Genomic DNA, 19041 nt, shown 5'->3' on the forward strand with positions numbered 1-19041 from the left:
GCCGCGACAGCGTCAGCAGGGCTCCGATGGTTACGAGAGGACGAGCCGTGACAGCGTCAGCAGGGCTCAGGTGGTTCAGTTCCTTAGATGCCAAGAAGGAGCCGCGACAGCGTCAGCAGGGCTCAGGGGTTCAGGATGAGTTTGTCTTAGGGTCAGCCGCGATCAGATCAGCAGGGCTTCAGGTCCAAGATACAACTGCCCGCTAGCTGTCGGGCGGGCCCAGTTATAGTCCTTTGGCTCTTTGATCTCCGGACCCTCGCAGGCAGAGGTCTCCTGCCCTGGGGGCTGGTCGGTGGCAAGGCCCGGCGGTTGGCTCTTTGATCCCTTTGAAAGATGGGTCCGGGAATTCCCAGACGCCCAGCGGGTCTGGAGCCAGCCCTCGGGGAGGCCAGAGGGGTGATCGAAACTGGCCCACAGGGGAGGCCCAAGGGTGTGACAGATACCGGCCCCTCAGGGGAGGTCGGAGGTGCCATCGAAACTCCCTGGCTCATCTCACTCGGGGAGCCCTTTACCCCCCGGCTGGGACTGGCGCGCCTTTGGAGTCTGGGTTTCGCTGGGTTGTGGTCACGCTAGGCCCAAGGCGACAGGGATGTCGGGAAGGGAAGATGGCGTCCGGGCCTTGTGGGGCATGCAGGGTTAGGCGCTCGGAGCCGGGCGAGGAGCGGGAAAGGCAGGCCTGGTCAAGGTTCTCGGGCGATCTAGGTTTACTTGGAGTAGGACGACCAGGCTCGGGGTGCAGGCTACACTAATGGGGGGCTGCGCAGGGGACTCGGGGTACAGGCCTACGCTCACAGGGTGTGGAGGGACAGAGGCGAACCACGCCACGAGGCCGGGTCCAACAGGATAGTATTCTTCTTCTTGGATACTGTGCACTATTGACGTAACTTCGCTATACACTTCCATACCACTCAAAGAAGGTATTGAAGCAAGTGAATGGGCCTTGTTACAGCTTCTTGAGACGTGCATCAGCAAAGTTTTTTTACTGGAGTTGTTGTCATTCTGCCTTCAACACAGTTACTTGCAGTGGAAAGAAGACTTCTATTGCAGGTCAGTGGAACCTCGATGGGTTTTTCGGGTGATCCTGCCTATGCGAACACATTTATGGCTCAGTTTGAACATGCACACATCTTCACACAGGACTCCTAGAGTTCTAATCTGGCGTTCTACGTCAGATTTATTGATGACATTTTTTTGATTTGGAGGAATTCCAGAGAATCATTAGAGTTACTTATCTCGGAACTCAACACGAAACATGACAGAATCAAGTTCACACATTGCATCAGTGATGAAAGTATTTCTCATTTGGATGAACTCATAACTAAACAAGATCACCAGTTTCAAACATCAGTGTTCACCAAACCTACTGACAAAAACAATTTGCTTTTATACTCGAGTTTTCATCCACCCAAGCTGATTCATAACTTACCATTTTCTCAAATGTTAAGGATCAAACGTATCACATCTGATGATACTAAACTACAGGATGCTCTTAAGAAACAGAGTGAGAAATTCACGCAACGTGGTTATCCTCAATCAATTTTGAAGCAAGCCACCAGTAAAACACAGTTGACCGTCCGCAAGGAATTGTTGAATACTAGATTAAGAACTAATGTCAACAGACATGTTTGTCTCCAAATTTTCCACTAGGTCACTTGCGATCAAAAAGTGATTAAGGCTAGGTGGGAACTGTTAAAACATGAACCAGATTTTAAAGGTTAATTTACTGATGAACCTTTATTTGCATATACCCGCAGTAAAAACATCAAAGAAAAGTTATCAACCAGCAAAACTGAGATTACGCAAATTTCTGGAATGGGCAAATGTTTCAAGTGCATCAATTGTAACAATGTGATCACAGACAACATAATACATCATCCTCATTCTGGCAAACACATAACACTCAAGTACAACGGCGATTGCAACACCACCAATGTTATTTACACAATTAAGTGCCCGTGTGCGGTTTTATATGCAGGGAAAACATCATGCAAAATCAAAGTCAGGATAACCGAGCATAAAAGCACTATCCGCACCAAAAGCACTAAATCTTATTTTGCCGCACATTGGTCAGAACATCATCACTCGAATGCTGTTAAAATTTATGATCTTAGAAATTTTGTTGAGGAAATCTGGTCAAGACGACAGTAGAGTGTTGGCTCAAAGAGAAGCATGGTGGATAAAAAATGTGCAGACCCTCATGCCTGGGGGTCTTAACCTGTTCCACGCTGGTGACGGAACCGCTCCGTCACCAGCCTCGGTTGGGCTGTGCTGGTGACGGAGCTGTTCCGTCACGGCGCCTGCGCGGCGCGTTCCATTGAGCGGGCGGTGCCGTGACGGAACCACTCCGTCACAAGCACAGCCCTCCAGAGGCTCGTGACGGAGCGGTTCCATCCCGAGCATGGGAGCGCAGTGCGGCCCTTCCCCCCTCCCCCCTAGCGCTGTGGCGGAATAGCCGCCGCAGCTAAGGGGTTAATGATAGAATTGAATTACTATGTTTTTTATAGTAACCATTGGATGTTTCTTTAATGTTTGCCATTCTCCAGATTTTCCTTATGTCTACTTTTGTCATTTATTCCAGTAGGTTTTGCATGCTGGTTCCTATGTGTTGACTTTTGTGGCCCATAGATTGTACATATGCATCTCTTCAGTCAATTCCTTTTTTAACATGTGGTGGTGTTTATTTTTTTAATTATCTTTCCATTTGTTCATTTATTTCTGTTTTTTTCACTGTTTCGATCTTATTAACATCGGCAATTTCATTATGACCATTTTGTTATTTCCTATTTAGTGGTTTGGAGTTTTCGTGCATTTCTTCACGGTGATATCACTTTTGTATAATTAATCACGCAACACCAGACACTTTGCTGCTCACTTTGTTCCATAGTTGTTTGTGTTTACACACTCCAAGATGGGCGCCAATTTCTCGCATCAGCAGTCCTGTTTCTATTTCCATGACCAGCATTCGATCACGTTGTTTACGTCCTGCGCGTGGTGTTAGTAGAGGAGCTTGTATGGTCTCAGCTCGAGAAGTGCAGCCCGTGTTTGAGGCATCCGTTGAGTCCTGTTGGTGAGTGTTTAAGCGGTTTGTACGGAGTGATGAGTAGTTGTCTGGAGGTGGAGTCATCTTAGCTAACTGGCCGTGGGCCTCTTCAGGGAGCCTCCGGTCATGGAGTTAGCGTACGAGGGTCACCGCACTGCAGCCGTTGAGTAACGGCCTCTTCACCCAGAGTCTGCTTGAGACGTTGGATCGGGTCATTCACCGCGTTTGACATCTCCTCTTCCAGAGAGTTCCATGGGTTTTCGCGTATTTCTATGCATTTGGATCCATTCTTTAAAAAAAGGGTTTTTATTGAAGAAAAACAAGAGAATATACATAAATCGGGTATCATATACAGAACACGATACATCACTAGGTGAGCAAGTACACAATGCGTAGAAAGCAATTTTACAGACTGATGCAACTGTAGCAACAATACACACATTAAAGAGGAAAAACTATCAGCAATCCGACAAAACAGCAGTTCACAAAGGTAGCCCACCCACGATAAAGGATATTAAAGACCAAATTAGACACCCGATAAATAAGAAAATCGATACAGGATAATCGACCCGTCTCTTGTGAAAAAGGAAAGAAAGAAGAAAAAAGGCCATAGAACTAAAGTAAAATAATAAACCCCTCCCCATTCCCCCCACCCTACACCTCTGCAATGGCTACTGCCCATCCCCACTAGCAGCGTGCCTGTCGCCCCAGAACTTGACCTAAAAGTAGGAAAGAAGAAGGTGGAGGAGGGAATATCAAACAGACCCCCGGTCTCCCTTGCCCCCCGCCAGCAGCAACCCACCCCATAAATGTCCAGGATAATAAAATGCAACAAATAAAGTCCATCGGGGGGGAAGCGTGTAAGAACCACCCCGCTCCCGCGCCATCATGAAATACAATCCTGTGTCAAATGAAGTCATTTTCCAAACCCATACGGTAAAAGTCAACCCTGGACACTGCGATTCTTCATGCGAGCCCTGTCCATCGAACCGCCATCTCAACAGGAATATCAAAATAGAGAGAAGTTTCAAACTCAGCACGGAAGAAGTGATACCAGGATAGACGTGTACAAAATCCAAAAGTCAACCAAAGTTCACTGTCCATCAGAAACAGGCCGGCAGAGCGTTTTCGATCCGTCTGGGAGAAAAAGGGCGAGGTATTAATCCGACAGTCACTGGAGAACTCACTCTGAAGTATAGGAATATTCACATCCATCTCGGGCGATACCGGCATAGGGCAGAACACACCTCCGATAGTCTCGGGCTCGCTCGCTGCCATCTGAGGGTCGCGAAAAAATACAAAGTCCGACTTCCGCACAGGGTCCTCTATAGCAGTCGGAGCTTGCTCCGCGGGTAAAGTATCTTGTTCCAAAACCAACAAAGGGTCGGAGTCCAGACTCCGACAGATGGTATCAGCCGTTACAACCATCCTCTGGACGATGGCGGAGACTCGTATGTGGAGCTCCCCAATGGCGGCCATTATAGTATGCAGCGACGGTGTACATTCAACCCGCTCCATCGCCCCTCACGAAGTGACCGAGCAGGTCTCTGAACCCCGGCTACTCCAGGGCACAAGGCACAGGCAATGAAGATGACAACTGTGGGCACTTCCAAAAGCACGATCTCAACACCGTCGCCGCCAGCGAGGAACCAAGCCCCTCGACCCCGGGAGCTCTACGGGGCCTCCGGGCAGCGGATCCCCGACCACAGCAGTCGATATGTAAAGCCGCCGCAGTTGCGGGATAAAGCTGCCACCGAACCACCATCCAAAACGGACAAGAAAGACGCCACTTCGGGAGAACGGAAGCCACACACGTCCCGCGGCCGATGTTGTTCAACTTCAACCCGGCTGGGTTAGAACTCGAGGCCCCGGCTTCAACTCCGGGTTAGGCCGAGAATGGAACACGGCGTATCTTTGTCATTCGAGCAGCTAGAAATTCCGGGATCGCACCTTTAGAATCAGGCACACTTCAGCTGCACGGGAGTCCGGTGGGAAATCAGGATGATAGTCAGGATTTATAAGCAACCGGCGGAGGTCGGCGGAGCCGGGAGCTTATGCGGCCATCTTGGTTGCTAGCGTAGCTCCTCCCCTTGGATCCATTCTTATTCTCTTTCACTGAGGGCCTGGTGCAGTGGTTGATACTCCGGAGGAGGTTTATAGAAGAGCTTATTACTGAGCATCTTCGCACACTTCTCATTAGTAACTTATTTTACGTGTTCGCCTTCAGGCAGCACCGTTTTCATTTCCAAATTATTTTTAGGTCTCGTCCTATTAATCGCGCAAGCGATAATAGGATGAGAGTATAGAGGCTCAACCAAGCTCTGAAACCATCGGGGATTACGTCGAGTGCATGTGCTCATGCACGCGCTTAACATTTGCTCCCCGAGCAGCCTGCCTCCGAGAGCTTCACTTCAAAGGGATCCGCTCTCCCGTCCCCTGCTTCACACTTTTCACGTCCGCCAAGCCGTGTCTCGCATTTCTCCTACCCCCCTCCCCACAGCAATGCCAAGAGCTTGTTTAGTGTGGGTTGTAACTGGTCAGCGCAGATGTTGACCAGCATCAACAAGGGAGATGGCAATAACTTGTATTTTTCTCCCGCACTTCATACCTGACGTCTGCGTTACGACTCGCTGTAACTAAGCAAGTTTCTCCCTCAACTTTGTTGTAACTTACTTCTCAACAAATCAGCGTCATCATTTTACTAAAGATTTCAGGAAGGATGTGGTAGGTTCTAGGGCTGTGCGAGTAAAGTCTTCTGAAAATACAGGTTTGCCTAAAAAGCATAGACAAAGCATAATATTGTTACAGAATGCAATGTGTCCGGAAGTGACAACATACGCATCACAAGTGAAAATCCTCTTATTTTGTTGCCAAAGTCTGGGTACAATCTTCACAAGTTAAAACATTAGTGTGTATGTGCACAAAACACAAGCCTAGTCTAGTTAAAAGAACACTATATATTTGAAAAAATTCTAATGTTGAATAAAACCACTACATGGCTGTAGATTTAAATGCACATTAAGCAAAGCAGACTTCGCATTAGGAAGCTAGGCCGATTTCCTTCAGACTTGGAACTAATTTGGTTGATATTAGGGATCACAGCAAAGGCTAGACAAATAAACTACATGTCATTGCACCCATGTTTTTCAATAGTTTTGGGTTTCTGTAATGTTTATGAAACGCCCATGCTTGACTCCACAAGCCATCGAAAGACGTACATGAGGTAGCAAATTAAAAAAATATCGTCTAAATTGAAAAAATATCGATTTCTCAGCATCTCAAAAAAATACACATTCATATAATTGAATGACATTTACTGAAAGTAATATATATATTTTTTAATGAAACGTTGGCAAAAATTCCCATGACCTGACAACATTGACACATTATTCAAAATGTCAGTTTGTCATGTTATTTATTTAGGTTTTTGTGCTGCGCTGGATTACTTCATTGTGCTCTCATATTGTTTGGCTTAGCAAAATGATAGTGAAGTAAAGTGATGAGCCGTGGATCACACAGTTTGGTTTAGTGGGAAGCCAGGATTTTTCAAACAGAATAGCATATTGTGCAGTTCAGAAACTCTAAAAGTACACCCATCTCTATTCTGTTCAACACAAACTTATTGCTTTGTGTTCACTATTCAAGTGGTGATACTATGCCTCTGCTGCCACTTCAGCTCACCAGACTGCACACCCCCTCACCCCTCGCTCACCAATGTCCCGCCCACCCTTCCTTTGATCTTGCCGCGGGTTCTCACAGGTTAATGGCCCTCCCCCAGCACAGAGAGCTCATCGCTTGTTCTTTCTGCTTTCGCCTTGTTGGCTGGCTCACGGAGCTGCTCCCAGTTAATCTAATCTCCCCATACCGTTCCCACACAACATCTCCCGCCCCTTGCAGCTTATTTGTAGTGTCATTGTTCTGCTTTTGGACCATGTCCTGCCCATCGCTGCTTGTACGGCGCTGCTCACAGCTGCTCATTTAATTTTATTTTAAGCACTCTATGTTAGTGTGGTTGCTGGCTACCATCAGTACTTTCATACACGTGATGTTGATTATCTCTAAAAGATCCCTCCCACCCTCCGAAGTCTGGGTGCTTTTTTTTATTTGTAATCATGGGCGCCAGTTCACCTAAAAACCACGGGTGGTAGCGAGTGATGTCATGTACCGTTTGCCCCGCCTAAATTTACATCACTGGTTTGACCTTTTTCCCTGACCTAAACCCCTTCATTGTTGCTTTCTTCCACCCATCTCCGCAAAGCCCTCCCACAACACAGCTTGACTTCCCCCCCTTTCCTCCCAGGTCGTTGCTCCCTCTTTGCAACCCTCTCCCACAACACTGCTTGCTTGCCACGATACAAGCAAGCATCTTTCCCATGTAGTTGGAATACATATGGAATTAAAGCTCCATCGCCTACACACATATTGGCGCTTTCACATCAAATCTCCACTAGCGTGCCTATGCACTTAATCAACCTTTGCAATCATTCACACAGTTCTAAAAAGCAGGCTTGTGAAACCCACACACACCCCACACACACACCCCACACACACAACCCCCCACACACACAACCCCCACACACACAACCCACTCCACACACACAACCCACCCCACACACACCCCCCAAACACACAACCCCCCACACACAAACCCCCCACACACACAACCCCACACACACAACCCCACACACACACAACCCCACCCTGAGCTCACCAGTGTCCTTCCTGCCTACAATAAGAACACTGATTTATCCCTATTTCAGCAACTGGACCCGTTCCTCAAAACACTCGGGTCTTCAAATCCTTAACTTTTTTATCAGACTTGTCCTTGCTCTCATTTTCCCGATGTTCATAATATTGACCCATACTGAGTATAACGGAAGGGGTGGAGGTGGTCCACGTACTTTCGGCAGCCTGCAATCGTGTCATTATCTCAGGCAGCAAATTAGTGACAAATCTGTTTACGAATAGCCGTATACCACCCTCCGTCGACAGATCCTGACCACTGAAATTAATGAATACTTTCTCAAACCGAGTAAAGATATCAGACACATTTTCGTCCTTTTTCTGTTTACAAGCTGTCAGCTTATCCCAATCCACCTTACGTGGAGGAATAAGGGTTTGCATATATGTTATAATACGAGCAGGTATAGCTAAGATCTCTGCTTGAGGCTTATCACCTGGTTTCCGGTCTCTGTCCCAATCTTTAATTTGGTCCCATGTTCCACCAAAATCTGCAACATGGTCTTGCTCATGCACTTGTCTCCATATATCTACCGGGATCAATAGGCCGAAAAATAACTCAATGTCAGCAAGGGTCATAACAGCCGAATTAGCTGCCTCAGTAAGTTCTTTGTAGTAAGCCATCGGATTCTTACGGGGGTCGGGAAGCTGGGCTTTTAATGCGAGAACCTCGCTTCTCTTCCAAGGGGTATAAACCCACTGTTCTTGAAAACGTGTCGTGTCACATAACTCTTATCCGCCTGTAATCGAAATTGTCTATCAGTTTGTTCAATATTCTTCTCTACTTTTGCTTTCTCATATGCCACAGCCTTTTGCCTAATTGTCTGACAGGATTTGATTTTTTCCTAATTTCTCCTCTCGCATTCGCCGTCGTTTTGCTTCCTTTACCCATAGGGTCAAAGAGTCGAACATTGCCTGACGGCTCCTTTTGGCGAACAATTTATTTTGCAAATAACTAATTTTTCTTTCATCAAAAACCCCGTTAAGGGCCATTGCAATTCCTGATTATCTTTGGTGTACTTCTTCCAGATCGTATTAAACAAAATGGAAGAGATACCATGTTTAACATACATATCAAAACTCGGGCTGCCCTCCGGAAGAGCAGGCTGCCTTTCATCCAAACGCCCACTCTTCCGACGACAGCAACATCCAAAACACAATTTACTAAAACACAACATATTTATTCATTCAACAACTCGTACTTTCCAAACACACCATTCACCAGGACATGTCCATCTTCTATATACTCATTCGTTCTCAAATCATACAATCGCATTCACCACTCACACATGGGCTTTCGATCGATAACCAAAGTACAGCCGGCGTTCTTAATACAGTACAAATAGGCGTCAATTCCAAATTCATGTCTTCCAAATCGAACAGAGCCCGTCGACTCCTGTTCGGGGAATCGATCAAACCTGATTCCAGACCACACAGATTCACAAAAGAGACAGTCCAGAGACTGCCCAGAGATCATCAGACAGGCGAACCACGGACCTTCTTAAGGACGATCCCATAGTCCTGTGCTGGTTGGGCTAGGATGACTGGGCGCATAGCTCCAGGTCCCAAGCTTACCCAGTTGCTGTTACGGGCTTTTCCGAAGAAGATTCGGCCCAGTGAGCACCCCTTGTGCAACACCAGGGCATCTGACGTTGTCTCAATTAATCACCAAACAAGTCTGTGGGGCATCCACCCGTGCAGCCACTCCGCTGCCACGTCGGACCCCCAGATTCCCTGTGGTTCACCAACCACCAAATTCCAAAATACAGTTAACTGTTTCCAAAGGCACCGCTCAACAGTGCTATTCCAAAAGATGCCAAAACAAGTCAGTCACCTGGTGCACTCCGGTCCGATTGCGTGTTCTCCACTGCCGACTCCTGTAGACCAACACGGTCAGCTGTTCCGGGTTAAGCCCGAAGGACTCCGGCGAAGGGTTATTTAGCAGCTGGGAAGGTCACTTGGCGCGAGAGTGGAAATTTTCCGACCAAAAACTGGTTTCTCAATTAGGATCCTTTTTCAGTCCACCCACTCGACCAGAACTCCTCCTGTCCTTTCACTCCTGCTTATAGGAGGGGATGGCCCTATCACGAAGTCCCGGCCGAGTCGCCAACTGAAATACCCAAAAATTATATACCATAGGACTATACTTACCAATAGCCCATATACCAATTACCAATAATCAGTCAGTCGGCAATGGAGAAGGTTCAATCGTTTATTATGCAAAGTACTCTATATAGAGGAGCCTCTCTCTCGTCCTCACTGTAGTGATGAGCCTCAGCAAGGCCTACCAATGCAAGGGGTTCGCCCTTCTCTGCACAAAGTCCTCAGACCATAAGAAGAAGTTGGCAAAGAAACTGGAAATAGAAAAACAATATTTATTACACCTCATGAGGCGGTACTACGGTCCAAACAACACCCTCCAGTATTGTATGAAGTAGCACCCCGAACAAAGAAAGCATGGTCCTTTTATACCCACGCAGGGGCTCAAAAGGAGGCGGTACAAAACACAAAAGCAAGTTTTATGTACATATAAGGGCATGTTGGAAGGCACAATCGATGAGTGGGCGGAGTTAACAGTTTTCAGAAACTAGTAAACACATTACCTATCTGGAACTAATTACTAACAGCTGCAGACCCTACTGGACATGCCTGGGCATGCATGAAAGTGGGGGATGCTAAATATAGCCTGTTGCTGGGCAGATTTCAGGCACAGTTAACAAGAAGGTAGGACAAAGCACATGGTGAGCACATGGCAACATGTGGCAGACAAAATGGCTGCCACAAATACAAAATGGAGTCCGCACGATGTTACAATAATTGCTGAAAACAGCATGTCTTCTGCTAATGCTTAATCTAGCCGCTCCCAAATTACAACATCACCCTCAAAGGTGCTGTAGAGGAGACTGCTGGATCACATTCAAAACAGTGCATATATACTTTCAGCATAACACATGAAACCCCTTACATGGAAAAGTACCGCTTCTCGTGAAGCCAAAAAGGAAAGCCCATATAAGGCACAGTTGATTAGTTCGAAACTCAACTAAGCTATTATGGGGGCAGGTCAGAGAAGGTGACTCCCTTTCGTTCTGGTGCACGGGAGTACAGGCACGATGCCTACAGAAATGTGCCTATCTGACTTAAAAGGCAGATGCGACCTTGAGTTCCCAGGACCAGAAGTAATGGTTCATTCTTAGCTCAGGCTGACTGCTCAGGTTCTATCCTAAAGGTTGTCACGTGCTTTCGGAACTAAACTAAGTGAGGACGCGGAAACGAAACCAAGATGGCGTCTATTCGGCCAAGGCCCGATTTTCCCATGTCTCTAGTACGGTACGAGCGTATTTACAAGGGGTTTCGTTGCAAAGTAATATTGCGTATATTGGATATATTACGCCAATATCATATATAAGTCGGATTTTCTCTTCAGAACTGCAATGGTAATAGAAGCAGATAAAAGTAATTAGCAAAATAAGCACATTGAACAGAATAAATAGTTCCTCCATCTTTCTAAAACAATGTACATATGCAAGCATATAAAAACTGTACAGAGCGTTTTCCTACTATGCTTTCCCGTTTGTGTGTGTCTGTTGGTCTCTGTGTTTCTGTCTCCCATTCCCTGTAGGGAAAGTATGTAGCTCCTCGTGTAGAAGAGTCGGTCAAGAAGGAGCACACTGCGTTGAATAATTTCTTGGTATGCACTTTTTATAAGTATTACAGGAAATCACAATGATTGATTGTCTCTGTTATATTCTTCTTTCCCCCAGGGTCTTCCTCTTCAGTCCCTTAGGTGTGCCTCGGCGGCCGTCGTCCCTCAGACAGAAGGAAAAGACTCAGGTAAGTGTTTTTACTTTATGGTTTAATCAAGGGAGGATGTGAGGGATAAATAATAGCTATGCATAAATGTGAAGGAAGGGTGTAGAGGTTGGAGCAACCAAAAGAAAAGAGTAGCCGATGATTTCTGCTCTTGTCTTTCTTTTCCATCTCACTTATTTCCTTTTCCCTGGGTCCCTTTCACCCCTCAGCCTCCACTCCCGTCCCTCTCTGACTCAGCCCCTTTCCAAAAGCCCTGTAGACCCCCATGCACCTGGAAGAGGCACGTCACTCCGGGCCGTGGCGTGGTGACTTGACGTCCTTCAGTGAGGTCTGGTAGTAGATCATGCCTCCGGGTATTCTGAGGCTATTCCCCTCAGGACAACCACTGCCCCTGCAGTGGCTAGGGCCCTCATTAGCATCTTTACCAGGGTGGGCTTCCCTAAGGAGGTGGTGTCATACAGAGGTACCAACTTCATGTCTGGCTACTTGAAACACATGTCGAAGGAGTGTGGCGTGAATTACCGGTTCACTACCCTCTACCACCCACAATGTAATGGCTTTATTAATATTATTTTTTTTAGAACTTTATTTTAATTTTGTCAACATACAACCTGGCAGTCAGAGTATACATAGACATATCATACCAATATGTTCTACGTCAGTAGGTTAATCAAGAAGCAGTCAATAATTACACATGCACTTATCTGCTTTCCCGTTCTCCAGGTGATCAATAAGTATCCCATTCCCCTAATTGGGAATTGTACCTTACAATTATCATGTGGAGACACCTCCTTGCTCATCCCCAGTGTCGTAGTGTTCTGCCTTATCAGTTTCAGAGCTAGAGTCTGTCTGTTGTCACTCGTGAAGCAGGAGCTAGGAGTTATCTGTATGAGCACGGCAAGTGTTTAGTGTATCCTCAAATTTGTCATCCTTTCCGCTAAGGCGCATATGTGTCTCCCCAGCTAGGGCCCAGTCGAGCGCACCTCTATGCCAGAGCGCAATCGTTGGGGCATGCTGGGACAGCCATGTGATTGCAATTCTACGTCATGCCAGTACCATAGGCGACTGACCAAATGTATAGGTTATCTTGCACCCTTCTGGCATCTAAAGAGGCTTAATAAACAGCATTTGGTTGTCAGCTCAATACTTAGTTGTGTGGCATGCTCCATTTCTTCGACAGCTAGTTGCAAGAAGGAGTGTATTGCATCGCAGGGCCATGGTTAATGTAAGAAATCAGCCCCCACAGTGTGGCAGCGCAGGCGTATATCTGGGCAAGGCACAACCATTCGATAAAGGCCTTGTGGCGTTAAGTAAGTCCTTCGCAGAAAATTATAATGTATCATTCGAAAATGGGCATTACTAGAAACCATGCATGTTAGTTCACAGGACCGCTGGCAGTCTTGATCTTCCATTGGAATGTCAAAGTCTAAATTCCAGGCCTCTCGGGTCCGTGTGTAGTGTGAAGTGTCTACTGTACTGTTTAAAATGCAGCCCTTTAGGGGTGCAAGGGGTCGTGGCTCCTCCTCTTCCTTTCGGGGATGTTACAACCAATATCAGCAGTACCATTCCTATCAGGGCCAACCGCGTTACTCCTCCTCCCTGCAACAGCAGTCGTTTCGACTGCCGCAGGCTGCCTCTTACAAGCAGTACAGAGGGAAATCCTCCTGCTGAGGTGGAGATTCCTCAAAAAAGCACTGCCAACTGCCAACTGTCAACCGCTCTTTCCATCAATCCGACCAAAGTTGGAGGGCGGATCTCCCATTTCTTCTCCAATTGGTCCGTAATAACTACAGATCGATGGGTTTTTGACATAGTGTCCACAGACTACACTCTGGAATTTGTGAAATTCCATCACAAATTCTCCCCCCAGAGGTCCTCCTCCTGCCCGTCTGATGGAACTTATATGCCAAATCCATCTCATGTTAAGGAAAGGAGCGATCAAAGTGTGCCGAATCTTCAAAGGGATGCAGGCTTCTAGTCAAGATTCTTCCAAATCAAGGAAAAATCGGGGGGAGTGGCGCCCCATTCTGGACCTTCGTTCCCTCAAAAAGATTCTCAAGAAGCAAACTTTCCGGATGTTGTCTCTCCTAGAAGTGCTTCAATTACTGCCTCAAGGGGATTACAAGCCAACACTGGACCTTCAAGATGTCTATTTTCATGTCCCTATCCTACCCAGACACAGAAACTTCCTGCGCTTCAGAGTGGCTGGCAGAGATTTCCAATTACAAGTCCTTCCATCTGGCCTTCGCTCTGCACCCGAATGTTCACTAAAGGCTTGGCACCGGTGGCAGCATATCTTGGTCTAGCTGATGTCCAAATATTTCGCTATCTCGACGACTGCCTTATAAAGGCACAGTTGTTCGCAGTCGCAAGCAGACACACTCAATCATGCCTGTCTCTGTGTCTTTCCATCACTCTGGAGAAGTCTCAGTTCACCCCCTCTCAAGTGAGGACCTTCTTGGGGGCCATCATAGACACACAGCAAACAAGGGCCCTTTGTCTCCAATAAAAGACAACAGCAGATTTTCAAACTGGCAACTCCTGTGCACATAAAAGTATGTTTCTGTTCGACAGTTCAAATCGCTTCTGGGGATGCTGTCTTCCGGTATTCCCCTAATTCCCAACTGTCGCCTCAAAATAGGACCCCGACTGGAGAACTCGACAACCAATTGCAACAAGTCTCAGGGTGTCATGCTTTCAGAATCCCCTACGCGGTCCCTTTAAGAAACCCGGTATGTAAGGAACCTGGAAACAGGGAACGACGCTTCACGTTCCTGCGTCAAGCTTCCCTTGTTTCCGGTTCCGTTCCTGTTCTCTGACTTCGTTATTCTTGGACCTGTTCTGCTGTTGACCGCTGTTCCTTCGTGTAGCGTTCCCCTGCATCCAGCAAGTGGGCTCGCTTACGCGTTTGGTTTACAGTGCCTTTCTGCCTCAGGCGTTTCACTGCTGTATGCTCCGCCCGGCGGCCGGGCTTTGCTCCGCCATTCGGCCGGGCATTACACTGTGCGTACGCACTCTCCTCTCCCCCACTCCTGGTGCCTCGCCCGGCGGCCGGGCCTTGCTCCGCCATCCGGCCGGGCACTGCTCCGTTCTCTGCTTTACTAAGAACTAGTTCACGGCTATATAGTGAACTTCTGAATTATTGAGCTGATCCTCAGTTCCACCCGGCGGCCGGGCTTAGCTCCGCCATCCGGTGGAATCAGTCTCCCTCTTGCTTCCCAGTATTTTTTTGTAAGCCTGACAGCCGGGTTTTGCTCCGCTGTCCGGTGTGGGGTTTTCCCTCATTTTTCTCCTTACTTAGTTAGTCAGTTAGGTTTCTCCTTTATTATTTTCCTGTCCCCACCTTACCTGTAAGGTCCCTGTTTCCAGGAGCTTCCACCGTCCCTTTCCATTATATTCTGGTAACTCTGTCCTTGGTATTTTGTGGCACTCTTGCGTGGATCTGGGTGGGTGCCTCTATTCCTCACTACAGGGAATCACGGTAAGAGCGTTTATGCGCTACCAATATTTTGCCTTATCATTGTTCCATGTATATAGATTGTATAGAATTTGTTTGGTTCTCATAGATGGTGATTATTCATAAAGACATCTGCGGAAGGATTAAATGGAAGGTTCTTTGTGTACCAGACGTTATTGAAGGGGTCTTCAATGGCAGTTCCAAGATAGTTGAAGTAAGAGAGGGGTTGTTTAGAGTGCTATCAAACATACAACATCTAGACTATAATATTCCTTTCAATAACTGTGTCATCCTTCTTATAGCTCCAGACGTTGTACCTTATTACCACCTCCATCTGCTAAATCAGAGTCATATTAAGAACTTGGGGTACGTGATATGTTTATGTACATGTATAATCAATATCCTGTTTGATTGGAGTAGAGCTAGAGTGTTTCCTCTTGTCATTTCAGCCTTCCTGATTTCTTGTTGCCTTCATTGAAGTACCCTATATTCACTACTGGAGAATACCATCAGCCATCATTGTCTTCCCCCTTCTTTCCTTGTTTTGTTTCCCTGTTTTCCCCTGGCGTGTCTCTCGTACTCTAGTGCTTGATAGAGTCGGAAGACCGTAGGGGAAGGCTGCGGACTACTCTTCGGATTCCTGACGCTCCTGTGGAACCAGCCTGCAATCCTTACACAGGGTACTTTGACAATGTCATCAACATCACGTCTCAGATATGAAGAGCATTGGTATGGTGGACTCGCATACCAAACATTTCTGCAGTTTGTTTGTAGTGGACACTCCAAATTTCATCCTCACGACAGATGCCTCCCTCGAATGTTGGGAAGGTCATCTTCAAGCCCTCACAGTCAAGGGGAAATGGGACACCCACCAATGAACTTGGCACATAAACCTTTTGGAGTTACTGGCGATATTCCCGGCTCTGAAGTCCTTTTGCACCCTCATTCAAGGAGCTTCAGTGTTGATCCGAATGGACAACACAACAACCTGACCCCAGGCCACCCCCCACGCCGCACGGCTCCTCCGCTGTGACCGCGTCTCTGCCCCTGGCGCTGCAGGTTCGCCCCTGACCTTGGTGTCCCCCTGCTGCTACCTTCTCCTTCTTTCTGCTGCTGCCCTCACTTGTGACTTGTGAATTGTGCTTTTTTTTCTGGACTTCTGCATTTTTCGGTATTTTTCGTAGTTGCCGTTGTATTCCTTCCCTCTGTGTGTGCCCCCCCCGCTCCCCGCCGCTGCTCCCTCGCGCCCGCCCCTTTTCTTTTGTACTCCCTGCCCATTGCCCGCCCCGCTCCTGCCTCCCAGCTGCTCCTCCTTCCCACTTGGCCTCATATGGAGGCCGCACGGCGCAGGTGAGTGTGACCTGTGAAGAACCGGGCCTTATGGGCCTGGCGGCACAGGGCACGCCTTAATCTCCGAGGTCACCTGTCTTGTTGCACAGAGACACGGAACACTCTGTTGTCGTAGGAAACCGAATTTATTAGCTGCAGCTAGGCACAGTTGTCCTAGAAGTACACCAAGTATGTTCTCAGGAGACTGCCACTTTACTCCGTGGCTCACAAGCTTTTATAGTAAAAATGCAGTTGTACAAACATATACCCGATGCACAAAGTTACAGCCAGTCAGAAGAGTTTGAAAACAAAGTGTTGTGCAACCGGAATGTTCTCTGCTTACATGTTTGTGTGTTATTCGGCCCCTCAAGTTAATCAGTCTGGAATGAAAAGGCTTTTCTTGTATGCTTCAAAGGAAAGGTTGTAAAATAGGAAAACAAGAGGAGAGAATAGCGAAAGGCCGATAGATAAGATACGGCAAGAGAAGAATGCTAAAGGCTTAACAGATAGTTGGTACAAGGATTAGTTAGGCCGGGCGTTGTCTGGGCTTTGTTTCGGACAAGGACGGAGGGGGTCTTGCGACACGTTGCAGTCAAAAGGGCAGAGACAATTCGTTCGTCGAGCTGCCTGTGTAAAGGCAACACAAAATGGCGGATGAATGTAAGATGGAGTCGAATTTAGAGAACCTCAGTCCCTCCTTTTGCCATTACACAAGCAATACACAACGATTCCCGTTAGTCTGAGTCGATGTCGATGATCATGAGGTGGTCAAGCTGTTGTTGCAACATCATCTTCATGTTGTCTGTCCTCTGTGACATAGGTTTGGGAACACACATAGTGGCACAAAGAACACAAATTGCGGGACCACATTGCAAACAAAGGCAGCATGAACAGATGATAGCCAAAACTATTCCAATGAAAGTCAATACCTTCAATCCCCATGGACAGCAGTCCCCATAACCATCCCGTTAATGACCAGACCCCGTTCGTCCTAGTGAATGGATTTAGAGATTAGGTGTAATCTGGAGATGGCCTGGTATACTGTAGGGGCGTTGTCTGGTATGTAAATACAACAGCTAGACCCAATCAATTTGCATACTCCGCTTCTATCTTCAAGAATAACATCCAACACCATTCTGTTCTGTAAAGTTACGAGACGGTCCGCCTGAAGCTCAGCGGTGAGGTTACTCAGTGCCCCCACCGTATTGTTTACTGTAGCCTCAACAACGCGAATAAGGTGTCTGATGTCTCTGCTATTGGCCATAGGGCCCCAAAATGGGAGGAGTCCTTTGATAAAGTCCCCTCCCTCTTGTCCTGCCGGGTCTCCTGAAGTGATAACCCCTCTCCCGTACCTAGTCTTATGATGTCCCAAAGGGGCTGTATATGTTGGAAGAAGGAGGAAAGCCACATAACACAATCCCGAAAAATTGGTCGGCAACCATGTGTAGGCTCTATCATGACAGACAAAATATGTACGTTGAGCTGGTACTAACAGGGGAGAAGTCTGAGATGAAAAAGTCTAAGTATGGGTACAAGTGCTCTTTCCTAATTGGGCTTTGGCATTCTGACCATTCCCTTGCGAACAGTAATGGCCTCGACGGGGTAGAGTCCAAACGGGCGGAGATCTTTTTCGTCCAGCCCTATCTGTAAGGCTATTTTTGTATCGGGTCAAGTTCCAACCATCATATGCTTGCTTCTCGTCAGGTGGGATCTTCCCACCTTCACCAGTATTCCTTGTCATGGCTACTATTCCCTTCATCAAGGGATCGTGACCAACATCAGAATTAACAGGGTATCGAGGTTGGTGCTCATATGCGTTGGAAAACATGGCCAGAAATCCATCATAAGAAAACGGCAAGACTAAATATGGCAACCCCTTATCCGTGCTGTGAGGCATGAGCCCACAGACCCAACAATCGGTGGTGTTAGTGACGAGTTCATGCTGATGCAACAACTGTATGAATGAATTGTTAAAGAATTCCATTCTCCTGGTCTGTCATGTTCAGAGAGGGTATGTAGCTGGTGCGGGGAGACAGTAGTGTGAAAACATATAGGGTGAGAGGTGGGTGTAGGTACAGGTATTGGTTGCAACGTATGAGTAACCCAACCCACACAAGCTAATAAAACACATAGAAAAATCAAAACACATAATACTACGCCACATCTACTAAACAATAATTTACAGTATTTCTTTTTCATTTCTGCTCTTTTATCAATTTCTGATTCACCAGAATCCATCCTCTAAAGTGTTGCTCGTGGCAATCTTCCTATCTCACTTAGTTGTGGTTATTAACCGTCCCATGACACTGCAGGTCCTGCTGGCCTATTGCCACTATTCAGGTCATAAACCAAGTCTCCTACCACGACCCTGCAACTTAAATTGGATGATTCCAGTATCACACTGGAAAGGAGAGAAAAAAATATATATGCAATTCAAAATTTGAAATGTAAGTTCAGTTACTCAGATTAGCTTTATTCGATTTTTGATTTAAAATCATAAAAGCAGCAGCAAAACATAAATAAAAACATCAATATTTTGTTACATAACATTTGTTAAAACATGATTAAATTGATGAAACAAGTCAGCTAATCAAAAATAAGAAAGAATCGTACGTTCAGTGCTATTTAGTGGAATAGGGATCTAGGGAAAATCACCAAACTGGGC

General features: G+C 46.8%; 1 long non-coding RNA gene across 1 annotated transcript in view; it reads left to right on the forward strand.

Annotated features, from left to right (window-relative positions):
* Positions 1-11537: 11537 nt before the first annotated feature.
* Positions 11538-19041, forward strand: part of LOC144806066 (uncharacterized) — a 47525-nt gene continuing 40021 nt past the window's right edge. Inside the window, exon 1 of the long non-coding RNA XR_013605683.1 lies at positions 11538-11611. This is a non-coding gene — a long non-coding RNA (uncharacterized LOC144806066). The remainder of the gene's footprint in view (positions 11612-19041) is intronic.

Source organism: Lissotriton helveticus (assembly GCF_964261635.1).
Source record: "Lissotriton helveticus chromosome 1_1 unlocalized genomic scaffold, aLisHel1.1 SUPER_1_unloc_42, whole genome shotgun sequence".
In the NCBI taxonomy this organism is placed as follows: Eukaryota; Metazoa; Chordata; class Amphibia; order Caudata; family Salamandridae; genus Lissotriton; species Lissotriton helveticus.